This window comes from Phyllobates terribilis, unplaced genomic scaffold, assembly GCF_046119375.1.
Source record: "Phyllobates terribilis strain yellow unplaced genomic scaffold, ASM4611937v1 Scaffold_5__5_contigs__length_657084704, whole genome shotgun sequence".
NCBI lineage: Eukaryota > Metazoa > Chordata > Amphibia > Anura > Dendrobatidae > Phyllobates > Phyllobates terribilis.
In genome coordinates, this window is record NW_027362765.1 from 30922336 (window position 1) to 30941697 (window position 19362).

Genomic DNA, 19362 nt, shown 5'->3' on the forward strand with positions numbered 1-19362 from the left:
GTACGTCAAAGGTCCAGGCACCCACCACACACCTGACGCGCGTTTCGCATGTAAATGCTTCGTCCAGGGTTGATGGAGTGCTGGAAGGGATAAGTACTTAAATGGATTCTGGCCAATAAACCCCCAGTGTTAGTAATTAGTGATCACAATCAGCTGAACTATCACCGCCTAGCACGCAAAACGGACAGCAGAGGGAGCTGCACAAGTGGAGGATACATCCCTTTTGAAATTGATCCCTCGCCATTTTAAATTGACCCATAATTGTGATCCAACAGGATTACTCTTCAAAGGCATAGATTTAGTTTTTGTGAGTCCTAGAGGGGGAAATTGGAAGAAACTATTGGCCCAAAAAGAAACTAAATGGATTTATAAATTGAATACCATTTTCCCACATGGGCTTAACGATCACAATAGTTTTGTACCTTTTTTGTCGTGAATCTATATAAGTGTGATTCATCGTTTCTTCATTGCCCTCCATCTTTTGAACTGAACCCATGTACTGCTGGTTTTAATTTCTATTTTAATTATTTTAATATTTGTGTCTTGTCTGTATATGTTTTTAAGCATGTTTCTTTCTTTATTTAGATGGTCCTAGTTTCCATCTTTTCAGCCTGAACATGTTGGATTTCACATATTGGGCGTCCTATGGTTGCCACTCCGTCACATTTTGGCAGTCCTGTCTGACATAGTTATTATTAATATCACTTCGATACTGTTTTGTATTACCGATATTATATTCACATTTGGGTATACTGGGCTTTCTATCTCATATGGGTATCCATATTATTTTTATATGTATTTATATACATGGTTGTTATATTTATATATTTTTAATGCACTTTATTATATTATTACATATGGTTATATATATATCTTTTAGTATTTTACAGGTACTGCATATAACGGCACATTGTGCACTTTAATATGATGGATACATTTTTCTCTTTTTATATGTTAGTCGTAGAGTCTTTTTATGGATTTGGTCTGTACAATGGCAGATTATGCACTTTACTGTATATGGTTATATATACTTTCTAGTCTGTTCATGTATTTTGCATATCGGCACCTTAGTATTATCGTTATATTTTCTTTTTTTGTTTGTTAGGTCATGTTGTTTTACTCTTTTTAGTGTTATCATGTGGTATTTTTTAGATAGATCTCTGTTGTCACTTCTTATTTTATTATATTTTTTACTTATTTTTTATTTATTTTCTGTTTTTTATTTTTTATTTTTTGCATCTGATTTTGGTCTGTCAACTTGTTCTTCATTACTTATCGTATTATCAATTTTGTTCATTTCTGTGTTTCTTATTAAAGATACTTTCTTTTTGGTTACTGTCTTATTCTTTTTCTCCTTTTCACATATTATGATGGTGCCTTGTTTATTTTATATCTTTCCTTATGTTCATGCATTGGTAGCTGTCTTTATTCTGATCACGGAGGGTTTTACTGTGTTCTTTGAGCCAGCATTGATTTAGTGTGCGGCGCATAGTCTTTGTTCATTTGTACATTCCCTTCAGCCTGTATTCGTATACTGCGCAGGTGCATAGCACTAGATACATCACATTAGAAATCACGTGATTTTAATCTCGATCATGTGACCAGTTGTGATCACATGACGGGAAGTACCCTATGACATTATTGGCATCTCCTTCCGGTTTCTCTGGATGCGGCGGTTAACGTGTCTGTGGCTTTTTACCCCACAGACATGACGCCGTGCAGGTACTCATGGCAACGGTAATGTTCACGCTATATTCTCTGCTGCGTATCTTGCGTGCTAGGCAGCGATAGTTCAGCTGATTGTGATCACTAGTTACTAACACTGGGGGTTTATTGGCCAGGATCCATTTAAATACTTATCCCTTCCAGCACTCTATCACCCCTGGACGAAGCGTTTCCATGCGAAACGCGCGTTGGGTGTGTGGTGGGTGCCTGGACCTTTGACGTACATTCCCTGGTAACTATGGTTTCTTTTCTATTCTTCTAATGCCTACATTAAGTAATATTTTGACAGTAATCTACTTGTTGTATGTATTTATTATTGACACTCATGCTTTTTCATGGGAATACCGCAGATATTTCTTCCCCTGTACATGGTTACTGGCTGTGTTATCTTACCTGTATTTGCTGTTTATATTGAATAGACCAGAATATGCTTAATTTTGCATACTTTCCTGTTGGAGCTTTGGTACTTACCTCATAACCATATCTCTATTATGTAGGCCCAGGTTCCCCAACCATCTTTTTTCATCTGTGGTGTATCTTCTTGCTTTTATCTTGTATATTTTTTATTTTCTATATGTTTCAATAAAACTTGTGCAATTTTTAACTTGGGCCATGTAGTTGTTTTATTTATTGGTGTTGTTGATTCCTGATGGGGCCCCGATGATGTATTCATATTGGTGTTTACTAAAATATATAGGTTTTATTAGTAGATGTAAAGAAAAAAAAAAGAATACTGTATAATAAATAAATCTCATGTTTTCCCTTAGGTTATATTCACACACCTTGTGTCTTTTTCTGCAGCTTAATCTGCTGCAAATCTGTTAACAACTTTTCTCTGGCAGGAAAACAGCTCCATCAAAAAAAAAAAAATTTGATGCATTTTTGCAGCATTTTTATCACCGTCCTTCTGTCTCTGTTTAGCTTAGGCTTGTATATAAAGTTCTGTGTAAAAAAAGAATCCCATTCTTTTTTGCCATCAAAAAGGCTGAAAAAACACAGGTGTGTTTCTTCCTGCGTTTTTGCAGCGTTTTTTTCACCACCCATTACTTCCTATGGGTGAAAAAAATCTGCAAAAACGCTGAAAGAAGTGACATGTTTTCCAAAAACACAACCAAGGCAGAAAATATGCAGAAAGCAAAAACCAACCTGTGTGAACGGAGAATTCTGGTTTCTCATAGACTTTGCTGGTACTGCAGGACGCAGCTGAAAATTTGCATAAAAATCTGCTGCAAAATACACAGCAAAACACAACGTGTGTGAACACATCCTTTTTATCTCCAGTAATTGTATTATTACACAGAATTCTTTATGATATTACATCAGCTCATCTTCTTCCCATTCAGATTACTACAATATCAGATCTTCTATATAAGAGGATTTTTCAGATTTACCCATCAAGGATGGATAGGGAGAGGGACAAGATGGCAGAAAGGATATTACATCTCACCCTAGAGATCCTCTTCCGAATTACTGGAGAGGTGAGAGATTCTGATGACGTCACATTACATCATTCTTATCTATGGGAATAACAGATGGACAGAACTGGAGAGGTGAGGACTCTGGAAATGTCTGTAGTGAGATTTATTAATGTGTCTCTCCATAACTAGGATTACACAGTAGAGAAGAAGACCTCTAGTGAGCACTGTCAGGAACCTGTGTCTGAGGGATACGGAAGACCCCTGAGCCCAATCATGGGGCCTCCACCTCACCCCATGGAACATGAGGACATCAATGACAAGAAGATCCTAGAACTCCCCTACAAGATGATTGAGCTGCTGACTGAAGAGGTGACACTGCTGGGAATGGTGGGACATTATAAAGTAGCGCTATGAAGGGATGGGGAATGATGGTATCATTGTATGTGTCAGGTTCCTGTAAGGTGTCAGGATGTCTCCATCTATTTCTCCATGGAGGAGTGGGAGTATTTAGAAGGACACAAAGATCAGTACAAGGACGTCATGATGGAGGATCCCCAGCCCCTGACATCACCAGGTAATAGACTGAACTAAATACACATGGCCTATAATTATCTGTATGTAAAGAATGAATTCAGTCCCTGTATGTGTTTCCTCCACCAGTTCTATCCAGTAAGATGACAACAGCAGAGAGATGTCCCCGTCCTCTTCTTCCACAGGACTGTAAACAAGAAAATCCCAATGTTCCTCAGGATCATCAGGTAGGTGGAGAGAAGGTATCATGAGATCTCCCCTATAATTTGTAGACGGCTATGAAGGTCTTGTGCTCGGTTTTATTTTATCCACCAGTATTATATGTTTTATACTTGTGTAATGAGGATTAGAGCTGATCATATATTACGACACCTATTTGTGGGAGTTCTGTGCCTAAAAAAAACCAACACTTTTTTTTTTTTTTTACTGTGCTCCTGTGTCTGTGGGAATACCATGCCAAAAACCCATTGTGCACTCTGCACCCATGTCTGTGTGAGTACTGCGCCAAAAAGCCTGTGTGTGTACTCTGCCCCTGTCTCTGCCTTATGCAGAGTGCCATAACAGCCTGGTAGTCGTGGGAGTGTGCCTCATCTTCCAATCTTTTTCCAATCCAATTCAGTCTTTTTAAAATTGTCTCAAAATTTTTTTTTTGAGGCCAAGTAAAGTTGTTGTTTTTTTGCCATCTTGTTCTGTTTCATGTTGTCTCATATGAGTATCACCTGATGGAAATGAGTGTTCCTTCTGGTCACATACATCTCTTCCATAGTCCACAATATGCTAGCTTCTTTCCATGCATTCATTGACAGATTCAGACTGTTTATGGTCAATTGTAGACAGAGATTCCCAAAGGAAGGCAAAATTAACTGATTTATTGACCATTGGCAGTTGTATTGTGCACCTGTATTTGTGAAAGTACTCTGCGAAAAAGCCTGTGTGGGTGTACTCATCAAAACAGCCTCTGCAGGGTACTCTGCAAAACAGCCTCTTGTTTTTTTTTTTTTTTATTTCAATTTGTGGAGTCCCCAAAACATTGAGAATGGCAAATAGAATGATCAAACTTCAGTGAAGTATAACACTGGGTGGGTGCTGTTTTTATACGTCTCTATTCAGCCAAAGTCCTGTAGAATCCACGCCTGGTTAATTTTTATAAACGTGAGCTTGCCCACGTTGCTTGTGGACCAGCGGATGTGCCTGTGGACTCCGACTCCTCAGCCCTGTAAGTAAAGTTGGTACGTTGTCCTTGTAGCAGGGATCCAGCAGGGTGGCCACCCAGTAATCAGCACTGATAACAATCCAGGCAACTCAGCGGTCGTTGCGCAGGCACCGCAGCAAGTAGTGGCTCATGTGTGCGAGGCTTCCCAGAGGCAACAATTAGCTGCCCGCGGTGGGAGGTGTATCTTCTGTATCCCCCCAGCCATGCTCCACTGATGGCCGGGAGCTGCTTTGAGTGCCATCCTGCTGTGAGCACGGTTCCTCCTCCTACAAACCTGTCCCCTTGCTAGACAATTGTATATCTGGTCGCTGTTGGTACAGGAATCCAATCTCTGAGCCATGTGTGCATGACTGGCCTGATACTGGTGTGAATGGTCCCTGTTCCTCCTCCTCTTGCTCCTATGCCACCACCTCACCCATAATTGCCTGAAGCTTGTTTTCAAGGAGGCATAAAAGTGGGATAGTAACACACAGTCTCTCCAGCATTTGCAAGGCGGAGTTCACATCTGGTCACATCATCACTTATGAGACAGTGAGCGTGAAGACTAGGAGACCTCCTAGTCTGGTCTAGTGTCACCCTGTCTTAACTATCGACCGTATATTGGCTCTTCACCAATCGCCGCACCCGTGCCTCGCCCTGTCTTTCCCTGGCGCATGGCTAAGGCTGGGGAAGGGAAGAGATGAGCACTAGTCGATCTCACTAAACACTATAGACAACAAGGGTAGACAAACAGGGGGAAATTGCTTAGCTTTAGACGACTCCAGACAAATGCGCACACTTCCTCAAGCTCCAGAAAGGACGAAGTACTGCTCTTGCTAAGCCTTCACGAGTAGTAATGAATATCGCCGGCAACACCCTCTGAAACACAGCAGGTATTTATACCCCAGGCAGGGTGTTAATTAGCCAGAGGGAGGTAGCCGCTGGTTCCCAGAGACAGCCTCTAAGAAGATGCCTGTAATGCCAAACGTAGAGATCTCCTGCAACGAACTGCAGGGCGACTGTCACCTCTGACATACCCGTGACAGCAGCTCATGCTTTGCATTCAGATGCCTCGTAATGCAGGTTGTGCTCGGGTTAAAAACATTTATGCCTTGCTTGAGTCTCTGACGGCACAGCGTGGAAACCACTTGTGTCTTGTCGGGGAGCTCCTTTGAGCTTGCTTTAGTGTGCTTAGTTCGTCGGCGCGGTGGGCAGTTGCAGCCGACGTACTGGCTAGGGGCTGTCCACTGTGCTTTTGCACCCTGCTTCCTCTTTTGCTGTGCAGCTGGGGCAGCGTGACTACCACGTCTTCCTCCAAACTGTCCACGTCACTTGGATAGTCTTGACTCCCATGTAGGGTCTAGGACCTCATCATCCATCATCACATCATCCCCCATCGCATCATCGCACCTCTCCAGTCTGTCTTTAATTTTGCTGCTCGACTAATCCACCTCTCTCTGCGCTACTTCTCCGCTTCTACCCTGTGCAAATCCCTTCATTGCCTCCCAATTCCACAACATATCCACTTCAAGCTACTAACAATGACCTTCAAAGCCATTCATAATCTGTCCCCCATATATCTCTCAACTAATCTCCCGATATTTCCCACCACGTAAACTCCAGTCCTCTCGAGACCTCCTTCTTTCCTCCACAATCGTACGTTCCTCATCCAATTGCCTGCAAGACTTCTCCCAAGTATCCCCCATCCTCTGTGATTTTGTGCCCCAACACATCCCATTATCCCCGACGTTCCGTACTTTCAAGTGGAACTTGAAAACGCATGTCTTCAGAACAGCATATGCCTGCAATAACTCCGGTGCTACCTCAACACTACCAGACCTGCTAACTCACCAACACCAGAGCTGCTGCAACCCCCTAAACTACTGTCTCCTGCCCCATTATACTGTAGAATGTAAGGCCACAAGGGTAGGGTCCTCTCCCCTCTGTACCTGTCTGTCACTATTAGTTTGTTCATTATAATTTCTATGTGTGTTTTGTATGTAACCTCTCCTCATGTACAGAACAGCATCATGGAATCAATGGTGTTCTAAAAATAAATAATAATAATCTACCACATGATCTTCCATATAGTCCTCACCCCTGCCCTCCTTGCCGGTCTGCATACAACAGAAAACCGCAGCAGTTGTCACCCTTGTTTTGTCATCATCATCATCTGAGATGTGCTGCTGTGGTCTGCTAACCGTTTGCACTACTCCCATGTACTCATCCTCAAACAGAACAAGTGGTTGGGCATCAGTCACTCAACCTGTTCTACTTCTGGGGCAGGGCCAGATGGATGGCCCACGGAACCACAATTAATGGAGCCATCAAAAAGCAGAAGTGACTGCTGCATTACTTGGGGGGGGGGGGCTCGACTAATTTGCAAGGGGTGAGGTGGAATACAGATGCTAATGGGACTCAGGTGCAAACTGCGCTTTCAGCCGGGGACTGGATGGAAGACAAAGTGAAGGAACGGAAGGCCCTCTCAGCCATCCAATCTAAAACTGCCTCTACCTGTTCTAGACTCCAGGGGAAGGTGTTTCATTTGGGCATGTAACAGGCACAGATTGACCATGTCAATTGACTCCCTGCAGCAGATAGACCACCACCAGCAGCAACTTGGCACATCCCCTATTTTATGCTCTCCTCATTATTTGCACCCAAAAAAAATGCATATTATCACACTGCCTACATGTAGAGTTCCCCCACAGAGCCTGTTTTCAGAGTACTCCCCGCCCAAAAATAAACAAAACACAAAAACGGTGTTGGCTACCTCCTCTTCCACCTACTCCGCCTCTCCCACTTCCTCCTCCACTTGGACCTCCGCCTCCTGGTTCAAGATTATTATTTTTTTATTCTGTTATTTTAAGTAATTTTCCTATCCACATTTGTTTGCAGGATAATTGTCCTGCTCTTACCTCCATTTTGCTTCCATTTGCAGCCCCCTACCCCTTACTATGACCGTTTGACAGTATGTGTGCATGTTATGTGCGCATGGTGCCCGCGTGACGGGAAGTGCCGCTGGAAGTGCAAAACATGTGAAATGCGCCTGCTCCAACTATCCAGGCCTTGCTCTAAATCATTAGCCAGAACGAGGCCTGGATAGTTGGCGCAGGCGCATTTCAAATGTTTTGCACTTCCGGTCATGTGGGCACCATGCTCACCTAGTGGAACACACAGTAAGCAGCAAGCGACCAACACTGCTGGAGGTAATTAATCTCAATTATTATGATCTACATATATATGACACCAGACAATAGATCATTCATGCCCATTTTCTTTCCCCTGAAGAAGCCACAGTTTGGTGGCGGAACTCGTGGGTATTAACCAACCACCATGGACTGTGAACAGGTTCTATGATCTCATTTAACCATGACTTTATGAGAGGCTAATTTGACATACATTTCTGTGCACAAGCTTATTTTTCACCCTGCATTATCAGACCGTAATGTGGGTTCGGTAGTAAACATTGATTGTAGTAACTCATCAGCATTCATTTATAGCTTTGCTATTTCTGTGTACTAAACAACTCTTATGTGCTAAGTAGTCATGTATCTTTCTCCACCACTGTGAGCCTCCAGGCACATTGTGTTATTACCTGTACGGTCAACTGCACATAGTGGATTAATTTATGTGGTGGTCTAGAGGATTATTATCAGTCCATTCATGGGCTGTTCATGAAGGTTACTGATTGCATTGGTTGTTTTTAAATGTTTTAGTGTGATTTTCTATGTTGTCTAATAAAATTCCATTTTTTGTTATCACTGCTATTTTTGGTGATCCCGATCATCATACACAATGTCTTTCCTTAATTCTTGGACACACAGATGGTGTCCCACCTGCTCTAGTTAATCAAAAGCTGCATCGGGGATGTCGGAAGGTAAGAGAGTCATGGGCCTCCCGTTCAGCTGCCAGATACCACTGACCTGGATGCTGGACCGGTGTCCCGTGAATCGATCCCCTCATCTCTAGTCCCAACTGTCCCGGATACTGCAGACAGTCCCAGATATGGGTCTACGCCCTGCAGTCTTGGGTTTCTGCTGAATTTTTCTCACTACCATTGCCCCTCTGACAACTCTTCCTGCCACGGTAGAAAGAAATGGTAAATGGGTTTTGATTGGGGTGTGGCCAGGGACGTGGCCAAAATTTGACAAGGCGCCATAGCATGCCACATCATCTGTCCCTCTTTTCTGTTCTTCAAAAGTTGGGAGGTATGTTCTTTGGATACCGTGGACAGTCCCGGATTTGGGTCTACGCCCTGCAGTCTCAGATGTCTGCTCAATGGTTCCTCACTGCCATCCCCCCTACATCTCTTCCTGCCAGGGTAGAAAGAAATGGTAAATGGGCGACAAAAGAGGTGTGGTCAGGGACATGGCAAAAGTGTGCCAAGACGCACTGCTTAATTTGTCCCATGACTGTGACATCATCACAGGTTTTGGAAGCACAAAACAGCCATATATCTACACTGTGTTCCAAATTATTATGCAAATAATATTTTCTCAGATTTTCCCAAATTACCTATATGAATTGCAGTCATTGTAATTTTCCAGTCAAATAACTATTAGAGTACAATTGAAAGGTTTTTGTACAAACTGCCTATGATAACAGGATATTTTTAAAAAATAAAACACTCAAACTGCACTCAAAATGCATGTTCCAAATTATTATGCACAGCAGAGTTTTCAACCTTTTCATTTTAATAAAGGACCAAAAAATTGTCATTTCTCAAACAGCACTTAATTCCATGGTTCAAGAAGAAGAACCGTGCATTCTGCAGCAAGATCATTTTCATGGCGGGAGGCAGTTCACATCTAAGCAACAGCTCTGGGAGGGTATTCTGTCCTCATGCAAAACAATTGAAGCAGAAACCATCCAAAACCTGACAAATTCAATGGACGAGAGAGTTCAGAAGCTCCTTTCGAACAAGGGGTCCTATGTGCAAATGTAACATCACCTAGAATAAAATTTTGAGATGAAAACTGTTTGATTTCAGTTTGTAATAACCTGCTAATGCTTATAATTTCTAAAATGACCATTTTTTTGTTCTTTATTAAAATGAAAAGGTTGAAAACTCTGCTGTGCATAATAATTTGGAACATGCATTTTGAGTGCAGTTTGAGTTTTTTTTTTTTTAAATATACTGTTATCATAGGCAGTTTGTACAAAAACCTTTCAATTGTACTCTAATAGTTATTTGACAGGAAAATTACAATGACTGCAATTCATATAGGTAATTTGGGAAAATCTGAGAAAATATTATTTGCATAATAATTTGGAACACAGTGTATTATGCAGCTATTCAGGTGGAGGTATGTGGAGATTCCCCATTACTGGGCACAGGGGACATTAACCCCTTCACTACTGAGACTATTTTGGTGCTGTTGTGTTGCCACTTAATAAAAATCATGATGTTTTTGTCCCTCTTTCTTTTTTAAGTAAACACCTATTACTCACACTGTAGATTGACCTTTTATGTGTGCTTCCCACACACAGTATAATGTTCCCACAGTACCGCCACCCCCCCACACACACAGTATAATGTTCCCATACTACCGGCATCCCCCCACACACAGTATAATGTTCCCACAGTACCGCCACCCCCCCACACACACAGTATAATGTTCCCACAGTACCGCCTTCCCCCCATACACAGTATAATGTTCCCACAGTACAGCCATCCCCCCACACACAGTATAATGTTCCCACAGTACCGCCACCCCCCCCACACACAGTATAATGTTCCCACAGTACCGCCATCCCCCAACACACAGTATAATGTTCCCACAGTACTGCCATCCTTCCACACACAGTATAATGTTCCCACAGTACCGCCACCCCCCCCACACACAGTATAATGTTCCCACAGTACCGCCATCCCCCAACACACAGTATAATGTTCCCACAGTACCGCCATCCCCCCAAACATAGTATAATGTTCCCACAGTACCGCCATCCCCCAACACACAGTATAATGTTCCCACAGTACCGCCACCCCCCACACACAGTATAATGTTCCCACAGTACCGCCATCCCCCCACACACAGCATAATGTTCCCACAGTACCGCCATCTCCACCACACAGTATAATGTCCCCACAGTACATCCATCCCCCACACACAGTATAATGTTACCACAGTACCGCCATCCCCCCCACACACAGTATAATGTCCCCACAGTACAGCCATCCCCCCACACATAGTATAATGTTCCCACAGTACCGCCATCCCCCACACACAGTATAATGTTCTCACAGTACCGCCATCCCCTCACACACAGTATAATATTCCCACAGTACTGCCATCCCCCCACACACAGTATAATGTTCCCACAGTACCGCCACCCCCCCACAGTATAATATTCCCACAGTACCGCCATCCCCCCCACACACAGTATAATGTTCCCACAGTACTGCCATCCCCCCCACACACAGTATAATGTTCCCACAGTACCGCCACCCCCCCACACACAGTATAATGTTCCCACAGTACCGCCACCCCCCCCACACACAGTATAATGTTCCCACAGTACCGCCACCCCCCCACACACACAGTATAATGTTCCCACAGTACAGCCATCCCCCCACACATAGTATAATGTTCCCACAGTACCGCCACCCCCCCGACACAGTATAATGTTCCCACAGTACATCCATCCCCCACACACAGTATAATGTTCCCACAGTACCGCCATCCCCCCACATAGTGTAATGCCCCCACAGTACATCCATCCCCCACACACAGTATAATGTTCCCACAGTACCGCCATCCCCCCACATAGTGTAATGCCCCCACAGTACATCCATCCCCCACACACAGTATAATGTTCCCACAGTACCGCCATCCCCCCACATAGTGTAATGCCCCCACAGTACATCCATCCCCAACACACAGTATAATGTTCCCACAGTACCGCCACCCCCATCACACAGTATAATGTTCCCACAGTACCGCCACCCCCATCACACAGTATAATGTTCCCACAGTACTGCTATTGCCATACTCCCTTCACATCATTCCTGGTGCAGATACAGATGACCCCGGGACACAGCACCGACCTCCTGGATCAGTTCCCCAGTCTGGAGATGTGGATCCGGGCCGGGGGGCCGGTGCTATAGATGTATGAGGGGCTGTTATCTGCGGTAGGAGCTGTACATTGTAATGGAGACATTCTGGGGACAGATTATTCCACAAGTAGAACTTTTTATCTTTTTAGTGAATGTCGCTGGATTTTATCTTGTTTGTTTTTCTCTTCATAATTTTAATGACATCGTTCTAGGACTCCATAGTTAGGTCTCAGATGTCATGGTGGTATATTTGGATGTATCGATGGGGAACAAAGGACTCCCCCCTCTGTGTGCCCCAATTAAAATAAAGGATGTTGTCTTTCATTACCTCAGATATACAGTGGGGAAAATCAGTATTTGATACACTGGTGATTTTGAAAGTTTACCCACCTACAAGGAATGGAAAGGTCTGTAATTTTTGTCATAGGTCCACTTCAGTTGTGAGAGACAGAATCTTTAAAATAAATCCAGAAAATCACATTTTATTTTTACATAATTAATTTGCATTTGATTGCATGAAATAAGTATTTGATACAATAGAACAGAACTTAATATTTGTTACAGAAACCTTTGTTTGCAATTACAGAGGTCAGATTTCTCCTGTAGTTCTTGATCTAGTTTGCACACACTGCAGCAGGGATTTTGGCCCACTCCTCCATACAGATCTTCTCCAGATCTTTCAGGTTTCAGGGCTGTTGCTGGGCAACATTGAGTTTTAGCTCCCTCCAAAGATTTTCTATTGGGTTCAGATCTAGAGACAGGCAAGGCCACTCCAGGACCTTTAAAATGCTTCTTACGGAGCCACTCCTCAGTTGGCCCTGGCTGTGTGTTTCGGGTTATTGTCATGCTAGAAGACCCGGCCAGAACCCATTTTCAATGCTTTTACTGAGGGAAGGAGGTTGTTGGTCAAAATCACTTGATACATGACCCCATCCATCCTCCCTTCAATACGGTGCAGTCGTCTGTCCCCTTTGCTGAAAAGCACCCGCAAAGTATGATGTTTCCCCCACCATGCTTCACGGCTGGGACAGTGTTCTTGGGGTTGTACCCATCTTTCTTTCTTCTTCCAAACACGGCGAGTGGAGTTGATGCCAAAAAGTTCTATTTTGGTCTCATCTGACCTCATGAAATTCTCCCATACCTCATGTGGATCATGCTGATGGTCATTGGCAAACTTCAAATGGGCCTGGACATGTGCTGGCGTGAGCAGGGGGATCTTGCGTGTCCTGCAGGATTTTAATCCATGACGGTGTAGTGTGTTACTAATGGTAATGTTTGAGACTGTGGTCCCAGCTCTCTTCAGGTCATTCACCAGGTCCTCCTGTGTAGTTCTGGGCTGATTCCTGACATTTCTCAGAATCATCCTTACTACACAATCATCCTTACTCCATATCTTGCATGGAGCCCCAGACCAAGGAAGATTGACAGTCATCTTGTGTTTCTTCCATTTTCTAATAATTGTGCCAACAGTTGTTGCCTTCTCACGAAGCTGCTTGCCTATTGTCCTGAAACCCATCCCATCCTTGTGCAGGTCTACAATTTTGTCCTAGGTGTCATTAGACAGATCTTTGGTCTTAGCCATGGTGGAGAGGTTGGAGTGTGATTGATTAAGTGTGTGGACAGGTGCAATTTATACAGGTAGTGAGTGCAGAGTAGGAGGGCTTCTTAAAGAAAAACTAACAGGTCTGTGAGAGCCAGAATTCTTGCTTGTTGGTAGGTGATCAAATACTTATTTCATGCAATAAAATGAAATGTAACCCCTTTACGACTTTAGACATATCCATACGTCCAGGTCGCCTGGTACTTAACGACCTTGGACGTATGGATATCTCATGGTGATTTTGCAATCACCCCCGGGTGTCAGCTGATTCTGCCAGCTGACACCCATTTCTCAGTGCCAGGAGCAGTGCCCGGCCCTTTAACCCCCTAAATGCTGTGATCGCAACATTTAGCGAGTAGGCCCCCCACAAGTCCCTCTGCTCTCGGATCGGTGCCTCCGCAACATCATCGCGGGGGCTCGATCTTTGCCATGGTTACCCGATGTCGACATCTGGGTCACCAGGCACTCTCAAGGTAGTTACATCATTAACAGTGCATGATCTAACTAACATGTGTCTGTTGGGCTGACAGTTATAAGGCATAGCAGTGCTCCTGTAGTGATATGCCTTATAACAGCAATCAGCCTGCAGAAAGTGAAAGTCCCATAGTGGGACAAAGTAAAAAAAAGTTGCAAAAAATTTTTGGAAAAATCATAAAATAATTAAAAAAAATAAAATCTATGTATGCATATATACTGTATATCTATTGTACCGATAAATATTATTATGAAAAATTATGCTTTATCATCATACTGCTAAACAAAAAGTAGAATAAAACCCGATTAAAAAAGCCGAATGTAAATAACAGTAATAGTCCCGCAAAAAACAAGCTGCCATACAGCTCCATCAGCTGAAAAGTAAAAAAGTTATAGCTGCTAGAATAAAGTGATGCAAAAATAATAATTTTTTCTACAAAATAGTTTTTGTGTAAAAGCTCCAAAACATAAAAAAACTAAATAAATGTGGTATCACTGTATTCGTACTGACCCGAAGAATAAAGCTGCCTCAACAATTTTACCATACACGGAACAGCATAAAAAAAAACAATTCCTGAATTGCTGTTTTTTTTAAATTCTGCCTCCCAAAAATCAGAATAGAAAGCGATCAAAAAATGTCATGTGCCCGAAAATGGTACCAATAAAAACGTCAACACGTCCCACAAAAAGCAAGCTGTCACATGACTGTCGGCTGAAATATGGAAAAATTATAGCTCTCAAAATATGATGATGGAAAATCTTGTTTTTGCAAAAAAAAGCGTCTTTTAGTGTGTGATAGCAGCCAAACGTGAAATAACGATATACATCTGGCATTGCTGTAATTGCACCGACCCGAAGAATAAAGTCGTCTAATCACTTATACTGCACGAGGAACAGCGTAAAAAATGAATAAAACCAATTCTTCACCTGCTGTTGATTTGTTCATTCTGCCTCCCATATATTGTAGTATGGCTTGGCCCACATTTATCCTGCGCTGAGCGCTTACACCGGGGTTTCCTTGTAAAACGAGTTGTCTGGCATATGATCCCACAGTGTCCGTCTTTTTATTAGACGTGCATAAAAATGCTGTCGGCCTCAATTTTGTGCACCTCTCAAAAAAAAGGACACCGCTGAACAGAGGCCAAATGGAATCCAGAGTAACTCTGCTGCCTCATGAAAGTAAATGGATCCTTCGGGTATTTCATCTGAATTATGTCACTCGGAGATTTAAATGGAAACCCCGATATCAGTGCTCAGCGTAGAGCACAGGATAAATGGGAACATTTTACATAACATTTTGGATCACAATAAAACTTCCACTCAATCCACAAAAAAAGCAAGTTCCCACTCAGATCCGTCATCTGTTAACGGAAATGTAAGGCGCTTCCACTTTACTGGTAGCACAAAAGCTCTGGAAAAGTGAAATGGCCCTTGACCCCCAAAATAAATTTGTCAAATTCTGTGTTCCCAAATTCAAATGCCTCTTTCCCTTCTGAGCCCCACAATGTACCTGAACCGCAGTTAGCGTCCACATGTTTGGCATTTCTGTATCGTTGAGAGCCCGCCTAATTTTTGGGTGCGTGTCTCCAGAAGCACAAGCTGGGCACAACGTACTGATCACTACAACGGCAGTCTGCAATTTTCACTGAGCAACATCCACTGCTGCTTGTTTCTGGAAAACACCCATGAAGTTAAAATCCTCAACACACCTGTAGATAAATTCCCAAAGGGGTATAATTTCCAAAGTGGGCTCACTTGTGGGGGCATTCTGGTCTTTAATAGCAGTCACGGGGGCCCACTATTAAAGAGCATGAATATTCTCTACTCCCCACTCCCATGGGCGTGGAGAGTACTGAATATTCATGCTCTTTAATAGCGGGCACTCGTGATCAGCAGGCCACTGCAGGAGTCGTGGCTGAGGTTCATATTGTGCGTGCTGATAAGTTGAACAAATAGTCACTTCCCTTCACGTCCATAGTCCGAGCGTGGGAAGCAGTGACTATTCCGGTGCTGATCTCATCGTCAGAGGGCGCCCATGGCAGTGTCGTCATGTGCGGCTCACGTGCTGAGATCAGCTGCTGGCAGCAGAACAGGATGCAGCGCTGGAGCAAAGGGAAGAAAGGTGAGTAGAATCCTTTTACTTTTTTGTGTGCACGGGGATGGGGATTGGGATGCCATGCATACCAGGATGGGGGTGCCATGCGTACTAGAATGGAGATGAGGGTGCCATGCTTACCAGGATAGGGGACTATCTATACCAGGATGGGAATGGAAGCCACATGTAAAAGGAAGGGGGGGGGGTCATATGTACCAGGATGGGGGATATAGATTCAGAATTGGGGGACATTACCCCTATAACAGTGTCAGCGGCAGACCCACTCCCCCATAACAGTGCATCATGACCACATTTTTTGCTTTCATTTTTTTTCTATTTTCCTCCTCTAAAACCTAGGTGACTCTTATAGTCCGAAAGATACAGTAGTTATTTCTCATGTCACATGTAATGAATATCTCCTGCAGCATTACTAATGCCAATTCTAGTGTCGGTAAATGAAACTAGAATTAGTGTTATGGAAGATGATTCTATGAGAAACTTATTCAGCTGCAGACTCCGAGGAAGAAACTGCTTGTTGTCTGTGGCCTAAAATATATAGGATTTATTAGTATATGTAAAGAAGAAAACTAAATGCTGTGAAATAATAAATCCCCTCATATGTTTCCCTTATTATCTACAGTAATTGTATTATTACTTTGGATCATTTATGATGTTACATCGTTATCTTCTCCCCTTTCAGGTCTCTACAATATCTGATGTTCCCAGTGGAGATCTTCTCTATAAGAGGATTTTTCAGATTTACCTGTCAAGGATGGATAGGAACAGGGACAAGATGGCTGGGAGGATATTACACCTCACCCTAGAGATCCTCTTCCGGCTTACTGGAGAGGTGAGAAATTCTGATGACGTCCTATTACATCATTGTTATATACAGTACAGACCAAAAGTTTGGACACACCTTCTCATTTAAAGATTTTTCTGTATTTTCATGACTATGAAAATTGTACATTCACACTGAAGGCATCAAAACTATGAATTAACACATGTGGAATTATATACTTAACAAAAAAGTGTGAAACAACTGAAAATATGTCTTATATTCTAGGTTCTTCAAAGTAGCCACCTTTTGCATTGATGACTGCTTTGCACACTCTTGGCATTCTCTTGAGGAGCTTCAAGAGGTAGTCACCAGAAATGGTCTTTCAACAATCTTGAAGGAGTTCCCAGAGATGCTTAGCACTTGTTGGCCCTTTTGCCTTCACTCTGCGGTCCAGCTCACCCCAAACCATCTCGATTGGGTTCAGGTCTGGTGACTGTGGAGGCCAGGTCATCTGGCGTAGCACCCCAACACTCTCCTTCTTGGTCAAATAGCCCTTACACAGCCTGGAGGTGTGTTTGGGGTCATTGTCCTGTTGAAAAATAAATGATGGTCCAACTAAACGCAAACCGGCTGGAATAGCATGCCGCTGCAGGATGCTGTGGTAGCCATGCTGGTTCAGTATGCCTTCAGTTTTGAACAAATCCCCAACAGTGTCACCAGCAAAGCACCTCCACACCATCACACCTCCTCCTCCATGCTTCACTGTGGGAACCAGGCATGTAGAGTCCATCCGTTCACCTTTTCTGCGTCGCACAAAGACACGGTGGTTGGAACCAAAGATCTCAAATTTGGACTCATCAGACCAAAGCACAGATTTCAACTGGTCTAATGTCCATTCCTTGTGTTCTTTAGCCCAAACAAGTCTCTTCTGCTTGTTGCCTGTCCTTAGCAGTGGTTTCCTAGCAGCTATTTTACCATGAAGGCCTGCTGCACAAAGTCTCCTCTTAACAGTTGTTGTAGAGATGTGTCTGCTGCTAGAACTCTGTGTGGCATTGACCTGGTCTCTAATCTGAGCTGCTGTTAACCTGCAATTTCTGAGGCTGGTGACTCGGATAAACTTATCCTCAGAAGCAGAGGTGACTCTTGGTCTTCCTTTCCTGGGGCGGTCCTCATGTGAGCCAGTTTCTTTGTAGCGCTTGATGGTTTTTGCAACTGCACTTGGGGACACTTTCAAAGTTTTCCCAATTTTTCGCACTGACTGACCTTCATTTCTTAAAGTAATGATGGCCACTCGTTTTTCTTTACTTAGCTGCTTTTTTCTTGCCATAATACAAATTCTAACAGTCTATTCAGTAGGACTATCAGCTGTGTATCCACCTGACTTCTGCACAACACAACTGATGGTCCCAACCCCATTTATAAGGCAAGAAATCCCACTTATTAAACCTGACAGGGCACACCTGTGAAGTGAAAACCATTTCCGGTGACTACCTCTTGAAGATCATCAATAGGATGCCAAGAGTGTGCAAAGCAGTCATCAAAGCAAAAGGTGGCTACTTTGAAGAACCTAGAATATAAGACATATTTTCAGTTGTTTCACACTTTTTTGTTAAGTATATAATTCCACATGTGTTAATTCATAGTTTTGATGCCTTCAGTGTGAATGTACAATTTTCATAGTCATGAAAATGCAGAAAAATCTTTAAATGAGAAGGTGTGTCCAAACTTTTGGTCTGTACTGTATGGGAATAACAGATGGACAGAACTGGAGAGGTGAGAGATTCTGATGACGTCACATTACATCATTCTTATCTATGGGAATAACAGATGGACAGAACTGGAGAGGTGAGGACTCTGGAAATGTCTGTAGTGAGATTTATTACTGTGTCTCTCCATAACCAGGATTACACAGTAGTGAAGAACACCTCTAGTGAGCGCTGTCAGGCTCCTGTGTCTGAGGGCTGGGAAAGACCCCTGAGCCCAATCACGAGGCCTCCACCTCACCCCCTGATACATGTGTACATCAATGAGCAGAAGATCCTAGAACTCACCTACAAGATGATTGAGCTGCTGACTGGAGAGGTGACACTGCTGGGAATGCTGGGACATTATACAGTAATGCTATGAAGGGATCGGGGGGTGACGGTATCATTGTATTTGTCAGGTTCCTATAAGGTGTCAGGATGTCATCGTCTATTTCTCCATGGAGGAGTGGAAGTATTTAGAAGGACACAAAGATCTGTACAAGGACATCATGATGGAGGTTCCTCAGCCCCTCACATCACCAGGTAATACACAGGGCTAAATACACACGGCCTATAATTATCTGTATGTAAAGAATGAATTCAGTCCCTGTATGTGTTTCCTCCAGTTCTATCCAGTAAGAGGACAACACCAGAGAGATGTCCCCGTCCTCTTCTTCCACAGGACTGTAAACAAGAAGATCCCAGTATTCCTCAGGATTGTCAGGTAGATGGAGAGAC

The 19362-nt window shown here is 43.2% G+C and overlaps 1 pseudogene; it reads left to right on the plus strand.

Moving 5' to 3' along the window:
• Positions 1–19362, plus strand: part of LOC141271857 (uncharacterized) — a 118210-nt pseudogene that overhangs the window by 86724 nt on the left and 12124 nt on the right.